Genomic DNA, 19,956 nt, shown 5'->3' on the forward strand with positions numbered 1-19,956 from the left:
TCGAGGAAATTAAATCTCAAATCATTGATAGTCTCGGAGCTATAGTAAAAGACATTTGTCAAACGTACATTGCAGTGCGTCTGAATCACGTGATTGTGAATAAAATTTCATAACCTGTTATATATACTCTTTTACCGTTTTACATGTTTCAGTCATTTTCTGTGGCCATGCTGGAGCATCACCTTTAATCGAACAAAGAGAACGAGGACATATTCCTTGTAAGCCTAGTACTTATTAAATCAGTCTGTTTGGCCGAACCGCTAAGTTACAGGGACGTAAACGCACCAACACAACACCGGTTGTCAAGCGGTGGTGAACGGCAAATACAGACACACGAACACAGACACACACACACAGACACACACACACACACACACACACACATATATATATATATAATATATATATATATATATATATATAATATATATATATATATATATATATATATATGTATGTATGTATGTATGTATTCTTTTACTCTTTTACTCGTATCAGCCATGCACCCGTGGGCATGCTGGAGCACCATGGTCTTTCTGACTTCCTCACTCTGGGTGTTTCACATCACCACTCCTGTATGTGCCTTTATCCCAGCTGTTGCTACATTTGGTATTTAAGGGAGTTTGATTCCGTTACCCTCGTCTGTACCTCATGTTGGACTGTTGGTTCCTCCGGTATTGTAGAGTGGAGGATGTCTGCTTTCTTTTTGAAGATATCTACTTTCACCCTATGCAAATTTATTAATTTTTCTGGCAGGGCATTCAAGAGTTGTGGGCCTTTGAACCCTAGACTATTGCAGTACCTGGTCCTTAATTTAGATGGAGTGGATGGTACCTTTGGTACAATAGAATGGCGGCCAGTTCTGGCATTTGTATAACTCTCAATGTCAAAGTTAGGTACTAGCCCTTCAAGGATTTTCCATATGTATACTATTGCATATCTCTCACGCCTTCGCTCCAGGGAGTAAAGATATAGTCTTCTCAGCCTACCCTTGTAGCTCATCCGCTGCACTGCTTCAATCTTTTTATTGTGGTGGCGTTGGAGTGCTTCAAGCTCCGCTGTTGGTTTGGCACTATGTGGTGACCACAACTAGCAACAGTAGTCCAGGCGGCTGAGAACGAAGTTTCTCTACATATCAACATAGTTTCTTGGTCTCTTGGTTGAGGACCTCAGTATCCATTTTACCTGTTGTCTGCTCTTCCTACTAACTTACTAATGTGCATATGAAATGATGCGTCATTGCAAATACTGATCCACTAGTCTTTCACTGCCTGAGCCTCTGGAATGGTAGTGCCATCGGGGTCTGTAAATGTAGATTGTACTGTATTCGTGAGTTGATAGTCCAATGAATGTTAATTACTCTCATAAAAAGCTCCAACTAGCTCATAAACAACAAAACTAATTCGAGCTGAAATGGGATAAGAAACTTAGCTCTTAATGTAGTGAGAAATTTTTACTGCGACCTGGCAACGCCGGGTCATAGTGCTAGTATATAAATATATATATACATACATACATATATATATATATATATATATATATATATCTATATATATAATATATATATATATATTATATATATATATATCTGTGTGTGTGTGTGTGTGTGTGTGTGTATGTGTATAAAACTGATAAGCAAATCACAGCTAAGAGACTGACCAACTGAAATGTTATGAATGACATCAATAGACATGCCAAACAAATCACCACTATAAACTTGGACTCAACATCAATAGAGATCCTATTGCAGTTAAAGCCCTATACGTGTTTCCATATTGGAGAGATTTATAAATGCATTCTAGAGATAATTAAACCAAAACTTTGCGTCGTTTCATCTCAAGAATTAAGTATGAAACATTACTCTATCACAGAATATTTCTGATCCCAAACACAAAACCAATTCCAAGTTCTAACAATCTGAATTCAATGAGCATTAATCATCTGTATCTAAAGAACTGTTAGATGATGTTGTTAAATTTGCTAAATTATGAACTAATAGCAAAGAATTTGAAACTGAAATCATCCTCCACGCATCTATATCTAAGACATTTGAATTTAAAATGAAAGAACATTCTAAAACCTGACATTCTACATTAGCAATGAGATTAAAAATTCAGCCGAATCCGTTGATATTGTCGATTTATATATATATATATCGAAACTCAAATTTAAAGTTTCTCTCCTTAAGTAAACTTAATCCTCAATAAAGAAACAGAATCCAGAAAAATCTGGTCAGTGAGCTACAAATAACTATACAACCTAATATTATCGCTATCAGATTCCTGATTTCACCCTGAACCTTAACAATCCCTTATATTAATCTTAGGGCAAATGTATTGTATTTCTATTTTACATTCATAATCATTAAACTATCCTAACAATATAACAAATAACCTTTTGAAGAATATGCCTCAGAAGTTGTGTAAATTTCTTGAAAATCAACAATTTTAATAAATGTCTTCCAATTAGTATAATGAAATTCTCCTTTGTTGTATCTCTCCGGAGATAATTAGGTACACCATAAATACGAAGAGAACCAAAACTATTAATAGGAAAATACAAATCTATTTTGTGGTCTTCTGTACAACTCAGCTGAGCAACACTTATTGCAGAATTCATTTCCTCCCACAATCCAAATACTGCAAGAACATTTAAACATTACTACAAAACTTCATATTCAGCTGCTTGTAATTTCGTACAAAACCTTGCTAATTTCAAATGTGTCGACTCGATCATCAGCAGCTGCAGCTGCATAAGTTTCCTGTGATAAATTATATTTAATTTTGTAATTAATACAGAAAATTCAATTTTGAAGATACCCTACATCAGGCAAATTTAGAAAGTAATTTCATATTCTTACCTGTGTTACTTAAAATTTAGGGACCACCAGCATGTTATTAGTCATTCTGCAACCAGAATAGATAAGATGACAACCACTATCGAAATTTATATGGAAACTAGTAGCAAGATACATCCATTTAAAATGGACGATCAAATTTAACGCTTGTCTTCTTTGCACAACTGAATGTCTTAAGACCTTATTTGTCTAACGACTGCTTCTGACTCGGTACTCAAGAAGTATGTATTCTCACCCACAAAAAAAAACTGACAAAAATGTTTAAAATCTGCTATATTCTAATCTGTAAACTTGATTATTACACATTTATATATATATATACCCTGAACATTTTGCTTAGAAAACATTCAAGCTATTTAAGCATTTTCACCTAAGTAGCAACAGATTAAGGTATTGGCTTGGTTGTTTAATTACGAGAGCCAAGCACTTATGCTGCATCATATTTCCTTACCTAATTGAATATTTGTGCACATATTCGTACACTCATATACACACACACGCATACACGCGCACACACGCAGATTAAATACATATATATGCTTATATGCGTGTATGTGCGTGTATGTGTATATGTGTAAGAATATGTATGTATATGTGTATTACGTATATATATATATATATATATATATATATATATATATATATATACATATATGTATATGTGTGTGTGGGTATATATATATATATATAATTTCATTTAATTTGCTTTACGCGGGAAGGAATGTTTCAATAAAGTCATGTATCGCCTTCATCTTCGAAACGTGGAGTAGATGAAACAAAGGCGACTGAAGAAGGGGAATTTTCCTTGTATTGTATGTCCTGTACTCTATTTTTTCGTTGTTTAAGAAAAATGTCCATTTCCTTGGTTTTGTGTTTATGTTTTCGTTTCTCATTGTGTTCGACGTTTTTTTTGTGTGTCCTGTACCCATATATGCATGTATATATACATGTAGAGGTAGGTACGTACATATATGTATATATACATATGTTTTATTTATTTATTAATTTATATATATATACATATACCCACACATAAACACACACACACACATATATACATATATATATATATATATGTGTGTGTGTGTGTGTGTATGTGTTTAAAAAACGTAGAGGTAACACACGAGTAAGTAGATATTTATGAAAAAGAAAAACGAAATGCTACTTTTAAAAAATTTTGTACATTTGAATTTCTTTAGTCACTGAACTATTCATCGACACCTGCGTGCCATTAGAAATTCAGCAAATTGACTAATTGGCTTCCTCACAAACTTTCCAAGTTTAATCGCTCGCAGAGAGTGATTGTGTGCTTTTCTTTGCTGTCACTTCTCACAAACGAACCTTTTTTTGACTGAATAGTGACTGTTGCGAGAAATGATTCCTCTCTAAAAATGTCAATATCTGAAGACAGTGGGTAGAGAAAGGTGAAACACGGGTACCCAAGGTTAAAGAATGTCTTCACCTAAATAAGGTGTTTTATCTGTTTAATCCACTTTGACCTTGTCAACCTAAATCAAACGATAGCAAAGGAGATTTTCTGCAAGCAGCTTGAGCGGTCGGTTTAAGTCAGGGCTAGAAAAAGAAAAAAACCAACCATCTTTGATTTCAAGACGAAAGTTGTTCTTCCATCAGAATAATGCTTGGCTACATACAGTAAGGATGACATTCCAAAAGCTGGAGCAGTTTGAATGGGAAACGATGCCCCACCCACCATATTCGCCGGACATTGCCCCCATCTGATTATCATTTATTCTGCAGTCTTCAAAATCATTTGGACAGAAAATATATGAATTCTCTAGATGAGGCCAGAACAGTACTGGAGTAGTATTTTTTGTCACAGACAAGTGAATTTTGGAAGAGGGGTCTTGCAAGTCTACCAGACAGATGGAAGAACATTGTAGAAAATGAAGGAAAGTATATTTTAGTTTGAAAAAGAACTTTATATTAATGTCGAAAAATAAAAGATTTAAAAACCGCATTACCTATGGGATGACTCAATATTACCTCTATGTTATAATTTTATAATTTACCTTTTGATTGCACCGACATAAATGCTCCAGAAATTATCATCTTCAAATTTATTTCAGGATATTGCATTCTTTTTGGTCATTTTAAACAATGATACTAATATTTTTTCGTATACATTTCTTTAACATACTATTGTAAAGAAACTAATACGGAAGATAAATCTATTCTTTAATTGTTTATAAATCGGTACTTCAATTGTAACCTTCTATTTAGTTAATAGCAACGCCTCATTATTCTTAATTTTACCTTTTATTCTCGCCGTCATTTGCCAGTACCCACTTGTACTCCAAGTTATATTTCTTTATATAATGAAACTATATGCCTAATTGTAGCTCTATTGAAATATACTCTTCCACATACAACACAAATTCAATATTTACCTAAAGCCTTCTTTATTAAATGTTATCTCGCATATAAAGGCTATATAGATACGATCTAAATCTTACCTACAATTTATACCTCACTTTATCTAACTGAATGAAAACACGGCTCTTATAAGAATTCCTTTACAATTAGATGCTCGTATCTATTTTCTAAAAGTATGTCAATAATTCAATTAAGCCTCTTGTTGCTATCATTTGAACAAATCGCCAGCAACCATAATTACTTTGTACATAACATTTTCCCCTCTTCTACATTGATTTTCCTCTTGTCTAATATTATTTTTCCTGTATATCCATACATTAATTATATATATATATATATATATATATACCTACATATATCTTCTTACACATCCTAACAGTTATTATTGTATCCCATAATAACAATAATTAATTCTCTTCCTCATAAATTCCAACTGTTGTTAACTACACTTACCTTTACCTTCCTTAATAACCGTCTTTATTTCACGTAACTTGGTTTTCTGTTATCTATACTACTCTCACAATTTTTTATTCATTAACCTCTCGCTTTATAGTTCCCATTTTAGTGTGTTTCATTTCAATAATCATGAACAATTTCCTTCCCCCCATAACTGAAAACAATTTATAAGGCTTCAATTTCGTTATCATCACATTTAAGGGACTATCTACACTTAAAATGTTATAGCTGCAGAATATAATTCCCTCTCTGTACTGTAATCAGGCACCTCTAGTTTATGCATTAATTTGCTTGGATTTATAGCGTTTTTATGTTTACATTTTTATACATCTCCCACCAATAAACCACGAATATTATTTATTTTTAGAAAATGTTTTCGCTGTAGAAACTGTAGTCATGTATATCATTTTTGAGAAATAAATAAAACAAAATAAAATAAACAACGGTCATGAAGAATGAATGTATATGGCTAATCGTAATCACTAATAAAATAACTCAATGTATACGACTCATAATATCCAAATAAATCCGCACAATGTAAGTAAGGGTCTATGCAGTAGTAAACGAGTTTATGATCACGTGGTGTTTTATGTAAATCATCTAAGAGCAATTTGATAAGATATCCAATTAAATCGAGTGGTTTCAGATTCAAGATTATGTTTAAGTTAATTATGTATTAATTTATAAAGCAAATAATTAAAGATGATGCTATAAATATATGGATTAAATCAAACTTATTCGCTAATATTTCTAGGCTACCATCACAAATACTTTCATAACTAAGAATTTTGCTCTGTCAATAAATAAGTATTCTGTAGTGCACAAGAAATACATTTTCCTTATTTAATATTTATTACATTTCAACACTTGGTTTGGTTATCCTTAATTTATAACTGGACGAAATGAATTAGTGTCCAATTTTCAGTATTATGCATGTCTTCTCTTTTGAAATCCCCTCAATAGAGGTCTCTTATAGTCTAAGAATTAGAAAAAAAGTTCGTTATGGCATTGATTCTGAAAGAAAGCGTATGCATGTAATGTATGTATGTATATGTATATATATATATATATATATATAATATATATATATATATATATATATATATATATATATATACGAGTGATTAGGCAAACGAAAGAAGAGCACTCAACACATTTTTGGGGAGTTATATGTATGGTATACACACACACACACACAGAGAGAGGCTGCAGTGAATAAACTGTCAGCTAAATTACGCAAAAACGAAAGTAACACTGACAGTTCATTTTGACAGATATATTTACCAAAATTGCATAAAGAAATCTTGAAATACTAAAAAGAAAATTTAGTCATTAAAATGAACATTGGCTTCAACCACACCCTCCAGACAACTTCACAATTTCCTGCAACTCTTCTGGACGGTCTCCTTATTTAAGGTAGTGAATACTGTCATAATCCTTGCCTTGAGTTCATCTTTGGTGTTACAAGGAGTTTTGTTGGTTTTTCGCTTAACTGCGCCCCACGCATAATAATCAAGGTGGTTGCAGTCTGGGGAATTAGGTGGCCAGATTTTAGGGCTGATGTTGTCTCAGAAATTGTCTGATAGCCATGAGTTCTACTGTTTGTGTGTGGCATGGTACAGAGTCTTGTTGCTAGGCGTGGGATCTTCCAGCCGCAACCCTCTTCATACAAGGCAGCATTACCTCCTCCAGGCACTGAAGCCATGTGGGAAGATGAATGGAGGCATAACGTCGCCATTACTAGTGATCACGCCAAACACCATGATGTTGACTGGATGTTTGATTTTTATCACTCTCGTTACATGGCTTTAGATTGCACTGTTCTCAGATTAACACCCAAACTCTGAAATGTTCGTATTGGAGTTTCCGATGCGTGTCGTTTTCAGATTTCTGGTGAATTGCGTCATAATGCTGTTTTTCTCACTGCCTAACCGAACCTTACTGTGTAGTAGGGTCAAAATCAAACAATGCGCATTCACAAAATGATAAATATTAGACAGAAAAAATATTAGACAGAAATAAAGAAAATCAATACAGTCATTTTTAAAAGATTTAAACGAAGTTCAGTTAGATAGCATTAATAGTTTCATAAAAGAATTGATAGCAATTAAATACAAAAAAAATGAGTTGACAATAAAAGAACTAATAAAATGAAATAGAATGGTGTAACAGTAAATTAGACAAAGAACATAATTAATAGGTACTAATGATATTTGCAGTAAAATGTTAAGTAGTTAGTTTGTTATAAATACTTACCTTCAAAAGTCAATTATATAAAAAAATAATAAATGGCGTGACTGAGCTTGATTATTGGGACTGCTTTAAAGCATTGAAACTCTGTTCGATCCAACGCTAATGTGAACACAATATCCTTTGTCCGATGTGATGAATATACTGTCAGCATTGCCTAAACGACCATAACATCAAGTTTACAAGTCACCCAAAGCTAGGATCCTGCACCATCCTCCCCTACACAAATCAATCTCGCAACAGATAACCACACTGAAATACATTTACTTTACTTCAGCGGACCCTGCTCTATGCAATTATTATCTCAAAACCAATAAAAAAAGAAGAGTCCATAAGCTTCAAATGATATCTGAATAAATTTCTTCAAAGAATATCAGACTAGTCCTCTTTACCTAGCTCTATCTCATCCAACATTTCCATATTCCAATGTACCAAGCTACCACAAAGCTAGACTTTAAAATCATTTAACTGATTCTATTTGAAGAATCTGTCAAGTTAGAGATAGCGTGGTCTAATTTTGTCCGAAACCTAAGTTTATGTTTTTTTTGGGGGGGAGGGGGGCGGTTCAGAATTATTTTTATATCTGATTGCTGCTCAGGAATTAAATTCGTTTATTTCAGTATTATTTAAACCTTATTCAATTGAGCTGCAACCGACTTTCTATTGCAATATTTTTCTGGCCTCACCACCTGTCTCCTCCCTTCTCTCTTCCACAGTTCCTTCTTCGATTAGCTTATTTTTCATCAAAACAATTTCAACTAACAACATATTTTCCTTCCTTTATTCATGTTTTTATTGGGTTCGTTACTCTAACACGTGTTCTTTATTTCTTTCTCTTTGTCTAGAGATATCTCTTTCACAATATAACGATAGAATAGCAGCTTCAAACCAATATCTACACCTGAAAACGGTTTTTAAATTTCGTATGTATCAAAAATTTAAATATCAACTACTTCAGAACACCCTCACAATGTGGAACTTACTGAAAATAGCTTTTTGCTGAATGTAGATCCGAAGGAATTCTCTTCTCTCTTCTTTTCACGATTACAACGTTAATTACGACTGATGAAGAAAAAAGAAACAAAGCGGAGAAAACCACGCATTCTTTGAATTTCTTTCAGAATTAATTATTTTTCATCTGTAAGAAATGTCTCGGTTCATAAATTGTTAAATTAACATGCGCCAAGTTGTTATACTGAGGATTTCTTTAAAAAATGAAATAGTGCTATGCCTGATTACCACTGACTAGTAATACACATAGACATACAGACAAACACACACATACATCTATTAACATAAATACTACATACAGAGAAAAAGTGAAAGACAATATATCGATACATGAATATCAGATATCGAAATATTCAAATGGATTTCCTGCCCATTAGATGATCGACTAAATCTCTATAGGTGGTGACACAGTAAAGCTACAGTCCAATGACTGAAACCGGTAAAAGAATCTTTCTATAATAATAAAGCAGGAAAATAAGATTGTTCAGAATTAGTTTTACATCTAGTTTATTTCATTTATGCTGACAGAATTAATTTTCGTTATAGATATGAGATTTAACCTTTGCCCGAATTATCGTCTACATTACAGCTGTTTTATCTGTACCTTCATTTCATGAATGTGGAACATATTGAGATTATGGAAAAGAAATCAAATGTGATAAATGCTATTTATTTCTATATTTATTATTCTATTGATGTGGAAGAGATAAAAGGCAAAGTGAAAATGATCAAGACTTAAACAAAGAAACAAACAGAACATATAATATACATTCATACATACATACATACATACATACATACATACATACATACATACATACATATATACATACATACATACATACATACATACAAACACAGAAGTACACATGCATACGCATATATATATATATGTATATATATATATACAAGCGCATATACGTATGTATGTGAGTAGGTATATGTATGTGTCTGTTTATATTTATGCACACACGCACACTCATACACACACCCACACACACTCACACATATATCATATTGGAATGTTGATGACGTGTGCGGATTCTTGTTGAAAGCTGTGAAGGCAAATGTTGTATCTACATTGATCCAAATTCAAACATTATTTGTGAATTCTCCACGGCCTAATGTAAGAATAGTTACTGTAATGTTCTGAAGAAATATATTTATGTATTGGAAAGTTAGAAAGTGGTTGAGATACATTCAGATAGATTGTAATATCTACTATCAATTATTGATATCTTAACATTAATGCACAACCATATCTTTGTAGTGAATGGTACAGTCACTTCAACGGCCACGCAAACGCTTGCACAATCCTCCCCGAAAGGATGAAAGATTCAGTTATCTTTGCCATGATATGGTCTCAGAATACTTAAAGGAACGTAACTAAATACCACAAAGTATTTGGTTGGGGAAATCTATATTTCGGTGACTAAACTATCCTACAACATTGTAATATTGAATATGAAAGTCTTTCATTTTATATTTGCGATTTTGTCACAGATATTCCGTGCAACGAGTTGGCAGGAAAAGACGAGAGCACAAAACTAAATCTTTAACGATATTTGAAATTTGTCCTTCCCTGTTAACACAAATCCTGTCCCAACTTGTCTTTACATCTTATTTCTTTAAGATCAATAAGTTGCTTTAACTTCAAAAGCATGATTTCAGATTTAAAAAAAAACTGATCGAGCACATGCAAGAGGCAATTTATTTTATATAATTTTTACAGTTTTTCTTTACTTAGTTTTTAAAGCAAATAAATGAAATAAATAATCCTAGAACTCTGAATAATTTAAATGTAAAGTATTCGATTCAATTGGCATGTATTTTCCTGCTTTTATTTTTCTTATGTAATCATAGATAGCTTCAGGACGAGACTGACACATTTTAAGAAAATGTGTCAGTGTAAAAGTGTCGTTACTGGTGTTAAAATATATCATCAATGTCTGGCATAATTTTACTGTAGAACTGGCCATAAAACTGGGACGATCTAATGTTGTGTCAGTACTGATTTGAGTTGTGCACAGATAATCTTGTCTGATCAATATTGTTTGAGTAACATCAATTTAAAGCTAGTAATTAAATACAGCTACCTGAAATTTAGCAAAATTTGTTTTTGTTGTCTTCTATTTTTTTATGAAACAGACAACATCCAGCTTTTTACTATATCCATTACGACAAAAAATCTTTTGCACTATCCATTATCCATTAGAAAAAAATTCAGCTTTTCAAGTGAACTTTAAATTATAACCTCTAGTGTCACAGCTGGTTAGATAGAATAACACACTGCTAACAAAGTGTTGATAGTTTTGGGTGATGTCCCAGACACTGTATCGTGTCATTAGTTAAGACACTTCACATGTAGACGATATTCAGTTAATTATAAATGTAATGTAGTTTAGTCCGAAATGAAAATGTCTACGATCTAGAAGGTTCTAGCCACGACCATCCTGTCTTTCTTTTTAAGAATTGTATATCAAATGTTATATTGACTAGTGTAGTCCTCGTTACCATATCTTTCTAAGTGGATAGGATGTGAATCAGGGAAAATGTGGCTGCTATGCTTCGTAGGTAGACTGACCTTATGGAGCAACCGTTCTTGGTTGGAGATGAACGCGTGTACTATGTGTCGGTAACATGGTAACGTTTTACGTTTGTAAACGAAAAGGCCGCAGCATAATTTCTTTGCTTGCAGCAATAAGTTCAAAATCTAACTCGAGGAGAAAATTAATCCAAAACACATTAATGTAATTCGATTTCATATACCAAGAGCTCTGTTTCATTTTGTCTTCATATTGTTGGGTATCCAGCGAATACCTACCTATAAAACATTTACACTTTAACTCCGATAAAGACAAGAATGTCTTTTAATCTTCCTCAAAAACTATTAAGTATATTTGTGTATAGCTATGTATCGGTGTTTACGACAGAAATATATCTTCTATTAGGTCATCAAGTATGAAGTTTGACAATCTTTATTTTTTGTTAGAAAAGCTGACACATCTATTTCTTTATTCTAACTCATTTTGCACTTTATAAAATATCTATAAATCTTTTTGTTTTGTTTTGTTTTGCTCTTTTTCCTTTGGAGATGGATAAGTCGGGCATTCGTACAGTTTTGAAATATGAGTTCTTTCCTGGAAAAACAGCATCACAGACAGCTCAGAGTATTAATGGAGTATTTCATTCTAATGTTATTACACAGCAGACACTATCAAATTGGTTTGCAAAATTTCGTTCTTGTAACTTTGACCTCACAAATGAGCAACGCGGTCGACCAGAAACAAAGGTGGATAATGACGAACTGAAAACCACCGTCGAGCCAGATTAATTTCAAAGTGCCTGTGAATTATCGTTGTTTGGTGTTTGCAAGCAAACAATATTGACTCATCTAGTTCAAATCGGTAAAGTGAAAAATTTGGATAAGTGGGTTCCACATGAACTCAATGAAAATCAGAAACAGAAACGTTTGGAAGTCTGCATTATGCTACATTCTCGTAAAAAAAATGAATAATTTTTTAATCGAATTGCAACATGTGATAAGAAATGGATCCAATACAACCACAAACGTTCAGCACAATGGTTGAACAAAGACAAGCCACCAAAACACATTCCAAGAAGTAAAATTTACCAAAAGAAGCTGATGGTGTGTTTAATGGTCTGACATAGGTACGATTCACTATGATTTCATTAAACCTGGCTCATTAATCACGGCCGAAGTATACTACAGCCAGCTGGACTAAATGATGCAGAAACTTACCAAAGCAGCCTAGATTAGTCAACAGATCCACTCCTAATTTTATTGCATGACAACGCCAAACCACATTGCAAAAATGACATTGGCGAAACTACACGAGTTGGAGTTGGAAGTTCTCCAGCATCAACCATACTCACCTGATCATGCCCCCACTGACTACTATTTATTCCAGAATTTGGATAACATTTTGATAGGAAAAGAATTTAATTTCGACGATGCTGTTAAACAGGCCTTCCAAGATTTTATTGACTCTAGATTGCCAAGCTTTTACAGCTCCGGGTTGGACAAGCTACTGTTGAAATGGCAAAAGTGTATTGACAATATGGGTGCTTACTTTGATGAATACAACTATTCCTTGTATTTATAAAACATTAGCAAACTTTTATTTCTTTTCTACAAATTTAATACTTGAGGACTATAGGCACAATGCCTGAAATATCGGGAAAAGGGGCTGATCAACTATATCGACACCGGTGTTCAACTGGTACTTATTTTATCAACCCCGAAAAGATTAAAAACAAAGTTGACTACGACGGCAATGTTAGTATTGGAGCGTCCGGTGCGAATGCCAAGCAGCACAGCATGCCGTTTCCAAATTTCTGGCAGAGGGAATTGCGTCGTAATGCTGCTTTTCTCACAGACGGTGGTCAACTGACCTTACAATACTGTGTAGTAGACAAAATCAAAAGCAAATAATGCGTACGTGCAAACAAAATGAAAAATATAAAATGATGACAATTTACCCATCGCACTCTGTATAAATGTGTGCATATGCTACTTGTGTAAATCTAATTGGTGGCAAAAATTAGGTTTATATGAACTAAGTCATTCTACGATGGGCTGATAAAAAGAAAAACAGAAATGTCTATCTAGCGATGTCTGGATTTCCTATCAGAATAATAAGGTATGGCTACATCTGAAGATTATATCTTTTCTCTAGCGTTCTTAACACGATGCAGAACCTCGCCACCTTAGGGGGCAACCAATCAATATAGCGACCGACCACCACGTTTTTAAACAATCAATAGAAATTGTTTCAATGCAGGAACACATATAACGGTTGTACCTAAGAATAACAGAATGATTTTATGAAACAACTTGACCCTGTGCAGTACAAGCCGAGGAATTAAAGATCAAAGATCCTATCCTGAGTTACCAATGTTGTAATCCTTAAGGTACACTACATTAGGAAACAGAACGGTATTCTGAACTGAAGAAATATTAGATTCGTGGGAAAAAAAATTAGTATCTCAGGATAGTAATGATGAGTATGCATTACTAACTCACAATTTACTTAATTTTTTCTGAATTATTTCAATCAATCTATTTAGTTTCTGTCAATTTCTTCACTTTACTCAACTTACCTAGTTTATCGTTTGAAGAAAACGTTGTGTTGTCGCCTAGATATTAAAACTTGAGCAATCAGCAAGTCTTCCAATTGATATTTATTTGTTAATTTAATTTTTGTATTGCGGCAGTGTCAAACTTTTCATCATATGTATTTATCTGTGGCAGATACGCTTACTCGTTTAAATAATACTCCATGCAAACATGCCTGTCTATAGCAATTACAGACTCACAATTAATATTTTTCTACTGAAGGATATTGCGTTGCGGAGAGTTTTAGTATGTGAAACTTTTCAGCTATGCAAATTCTACACCTACACAAACCGCTGGAATATAAGGTAGTTCTGCCAATAAGATTTTGCAAGTCATCATAGAAAAAAGTGTAATGCTATTGGTCTTTTAGAGTCAACATAAATCCGGTTGAAAAAGTTGATTTTTTCATGTTCCTGTACCTAAAGAAGTACAGACATTGACTGTAACGCCTTTTAAAACCGTCAAAAGTAAATCCATTTTAGTCTCTCTTGATACTAAATTGTGAAATTTGTGCTTGATACACAGTTTTTTGGAAAGACAATATCTTCTGGGCAAACAAGTAATTTGATTTTGGCGGATGTAAGATGGCTGCTGAAGATTGATGGTGGACGCGATGTTACCCAGAGAAGAATAGCTAAACTTAGTGTATATATTAAATAGCTTATGGTATTTGTGCATTGGCGAGAAGCGATGCCCAGCGTTATAGGAAATTCCTGGTTATATTCGCGAGAATATTTGAATTGTGAGTGAGCTTAAACCAGATGACGTTTTTTTTAAATATCCTCTCATTTGTAGGTATTCCTTCGTTAAACTAGCTCCCTACTGAAACCATTCCTGTCTAATGCTTCATTACAAAATAGGGCTGCAATAACATTTCTTATTGTACTTGGGGTGGTTGGAATCTTTTGTGAACCTATAGTCTTTCGTTTTGCTTTATAATTAGGTTGCATACCCATGTTATTTTCTGAAGTAGTATCTAGAAAGTTAGCTATTATACGCTTGTAATAATAGTATATTTATGGCAAACTACTTGAATATGTCTGTCAAATCGTTCCTAGACTTTTCAACGCTTACGGCGATTGAGATTGCTAGGTCATCGTTTCTGTATAGATAAGAGCTATATTAAGAGTTTCGGTTTCTAACACCAACGTCTCAAAATCATTCACTTAATCTTTGTTACCATTCCTTTTTGGAAATGGCAAACAGTAGAATATTCCCCTTTCTCGAGACAATTGGACTTGCCATGTCATAATATCACTATACTAATGTCTAGGTTGTTCATCATGATGCATTATTGTCCGAAGTACAACGCTTTCAGGAGGAGAGATTTGAATGTAGCTGGTTAAAAGTTCACCATATCGAAGCTGTAATATTTTCAATGGCAATGAATCAAAACCACAGACACTGCAGTTTGATTTAATCAATTCACACATTTCATTTTTAGGTTAATGGAATCAATGATGCGTTTACTGACTATTCGTAAACTATTCGGGGCGTTTTTTTTGGGGGGGGGTGATGTAATTGTTTATCTTATACTTGGAGCTGACGAAAGAGTATATATTATAATCCGTATGACTAATGAGAGGTTGTCTACGTTATCTTCCCACTGAGCGGTAGTTTACAAGGCCATTTTTTCTGGTTGTATGACTAATTCCTTTAATACAGTTTTGTAGTATATATTGATGATAAAGTATGTTGAAAGACTACTGTTTTTATATCTCGATAATGCTGCTTGCGAAAACTTAGTGTACTTTCGATGCTAATTCATTTAAGATCTTTGTCTTTGCTATACAAGAAAGATCGCTGATGGATTGTCTTAAGTACGTCAAAAATTGTTCGTCATACTTTTCAAAGACTTTCGAAGTCGGATACGAATTGTTCTGTTTTTGATTTTGTGATTTATACGTACATGTCTGCAGATGGTCCCTAAATCACTTACACCACTTAACGATAACCAGACGAACAGCAAAGGTTTCACTATTTACGACCTGAAGATACATTATAATCAATAACTGCACACATTTCGGTCGAAGAACAGAGAAACTTTCTTAAACGATTTATCTGAAGGCTCAAGATTCAATGTCAACACTACCTTGAAAGAACTATATAAGATTATTTCAGTTTCTGAGCTGATTAAAAAGCTTTCGACTTTGTTCATATGATGAGAAGGAAATTATGAAACTATCCGCAATAGATTTCAGCAGAAAGTATTGGATTGAACAGCACCTTGATGGGTGTAAACGACGAAATCAGCTCTAGCGTTTATTCTAAATCTGCTAATTATCCTATCGATCCCAAGTGTCAAACCGGGAATATAAACAAATCAATGTCGGTTGTTAAATAGTGAAAGATAAACAAACAATGCAACACAAACACGTGCATTCATATATATGAGTGTATCTGTGTGTATAGTTGAATGAATATATGAATATGTGTGTGACACATGCCTCTCTCTCTCTCTCTCTCTCTCTCATTATATATATATATTATATATATATATATATATATATATAGATAGATAGATAGATAGATAGATAGATAGATAGATAGATAGATAGATAGATAGATGAATTAGAAAAAAAAACGCCTTTTATCAATTCAGTAATGAACTAACTAAATTGTACCATATAGAAAAAAAAATTACATCTTATTGAAATTTTCTCTATAAGTTTAGAATAATAAATCCCTAATATTATATATATACATACATACATACACATACGCACACACACACACACACACACACCACACACACACACACACACACACACACATATATATATATATATGAATAGAAGGAGAGAGTAAAAGTGACAGACAGACAGATAAACAGACGGACAGACAGACTATCAGACAGTCCAAACAGACGGTTAGCCAGAAGTAATAGGCTCTGCACATTGTCACTAAACCAAATTCTCTCACAGCTCATCTATCATCACTGGCCTACAGTAGAAAACGTCCAATGTGTCGTGTAACGGAACAGAACACGAAATAATTTGATTACAAAGAGAGCTTTTGCCTATTACGTGCTTATGTCATATATGTTAGAGTGATATTTATGGTACGTATAATTTTCAACAAATAAAGAGAATTCGATAAACAGAAAATTCAGTACGCTAAAATCGAAAATTTGCTTTTGGTTTGATGACTTCCATGCGATAAAACCAAATATTAAACTGTTATTCAGTACAATCAGCATGTTGCGACGCCAGACTAAACGAGACCTTCTGTATCCAGAATACTGTAAAAAGACCTATATAAACACAAATATATATACGTGTGTGTGTATGTGTGTTTGTGAGTGTATTTCATAATTTCATAAATTCAATAACAGAAAAATTATACCGACGTATAATCACAAAATCACACAGAGTAAACTTTGTTATATATATATATATATATATATATTTAGTGTAATAAATAAAATATATGCATACATTCAAACATATATGTACGTACCGACATCTACATGTATATATACATGCATATATAAATATATATACGTGAGTACAGGACACCACAACTAGACGTAGAACTCGACGAAAAACGAAAACGGACAGCCATTTTTTTACAACAAAACAACAGAGACGAAACGAAAACGGGAAGACATTATTTTTTACAACAGAAAAACAAGGTACAGGACACACCACACAAGGAAAAAATCCCCAATCATTAGCTGTCACTAGCAGACTCAAGCGTGTTTCGAAGGCAAGACAGGACACGACTCGTCAATAAACTAGGCCTTCCTGCGAGAGAATTAAAATAAAATAACCTCGCAGAGGGGTAAAACGAACACACAAAAATGTAACACAAACGGGACGTAACAATAGAACTGCACAATAAAATACAAGATAAAAATACAAAATTAAAAGTACATGTACAAGAAAATGCAAAACGAGAGATAAAATACAATAAGAGAAATCAAAATAAACAAGAAAACAAACGAAAAAAACAAACTAAACTAAGGCCTTTGCTCTGGCTGGGACGAAAGAGGTACTGAGGAAAAACATGACCTTACGGCCTGAAAGCAACGTGCAAAAGAATTAGCAGTGACGAAAGTGCGGAGTAGTGTGTGTGAGAGAGAGAGAGAGATAGATAGAGGAAGACACGCGGCTGAGAGAAGAATGAGGAAGAGGGAGAGAAAGAGGGGAAGGTAAAGCAAAGGGAGAGAATTTCGCGTCATAATTATATTATAAAACAATACTGGTAGGAAAAAAGAGACGGAACGAAGCGAAAATTCGAAACGGACCACGACGCAAGGCGCTGTTAGAAATAGTGTAATAAATAAAATATATGCATACATTCAAACATATATGTACGTACCGACATCTACATGTATATATACATGCATATATAAATATATATAAGTGAGTACAGGACACCACAACTAGACGTAGAATTCGACGAAAAACGAAAACGGACAGCCATTCTTTTACAACAAAACAACAGAGACGAAACGAAAACGGGAAAACATTATTTTTTACAACAGAAAAACAAGGTACAGGACACACCATACAAGGAAAAAATCCCCAATCATTAGCTGTCACTAGCAGACTCAAGCGTGTTTCGAAGGCAAGACAGGACACGACTCGTCAATAAACTAAGCCTTCCTGCGAGAAAATTAAAATAAAATAACCTCGCAGAGGGGTAAAACAAGCACGAAAAAATGTAACACAAACGGGACGTAACAATAGAACTGCACAATAAAATACAAGATAAAAAATTTTTTTTAAATAATGTTTTCCCGTTTTCGTTTCGTCTCTGTTGTTTTGTTGTAAAAAAATGGCTGTCCGTCTTCGTTTTTCGTCGAATTCTACGTCTAGTTGTGGTGTCCTGTACTCACGTATATATATTTATATATGCATGTATATATACATGTAGATGTCGGTACGTACATATATGATTGTATGTATGCATATATTTTATTTATTACACTATTGTCTAACAGCGCTTCGCGTCGTGGTTCGTTTCAAATTTTCGAAATTTCGAATTTTCGCTTCGTTCCGTCTCTTTTTTTCCCCCAGTATTGTTTTATTATATATATATATATATATATATATATATAATATATATATATATATATATATATATGAATATACGCATATATACATATATGTACATACCTAGATATCTATGTATATATGCATGCATATATGGGTATAGGACATAAAAACGTAGACAGAATGAGAAACGATACATGCAACATAAAGAACATTCCCTTCATCAGTTGTCCCCTGTTTTATCTACTCCGCGTCGAAGGTAAGGACAAGACGCGACTTCATTAAAACAGTCCTTCCCGCAAAGCAAATTAAATAAAATTTGGGATTTCTTGTGGAGGGTGAAAGTGGTAACAAAAACAGGACAGTGAGAAAAGGCGCAGGAGTGGCTGTGTGGTAATTGGCTTGCTTACCAACCACATGGTTCTGGATTTAGTCCCACTACATAGCACATCGGGCAAGTAACTTCTACTATAGTCTTGCGCCGACCAAAACCTTGTGAGTGGATTTAATACACAAAATCCAAAAGAAACCCACCATATATGTGTATGTGTGTGTGTCTTTCTGTCTGTGTTTGTTTCCCCAGCCATCGCTTGACAACCGATGCTGGTGTGTTTACCTCCCCGTAACTTAGCGGTTCGGCAAAAGAGACCGAAAGAATAAGTACAGGGGTACAAAGAATAAATCCTGGGATCGTTTTGTTCGATTAAAGGCGGTGCTACATCATGGCCGTAGTCAAATTACTGAAACTAGTAAAAGAAATATATATATATATATATATATATATATTGATTGTAATGGTAAGACAACATATGAATGAAAGAGACTTCAATATTATGTAAATAGGGGAA

This window comes from Octopus sinensis, linkage group LG4 (genome assembly GCF_006345805.1).
Source record: "Octopus sinensis linkage group LG4, ASM634580v1, whole genome shotgun sequence".
NCBI classification, from domain to species: Eukaryota; Metazoa; Mollusca; class Cephalopoda; order Octopoda; family Octopodidae; genus Octopus; species Octopus sinensis.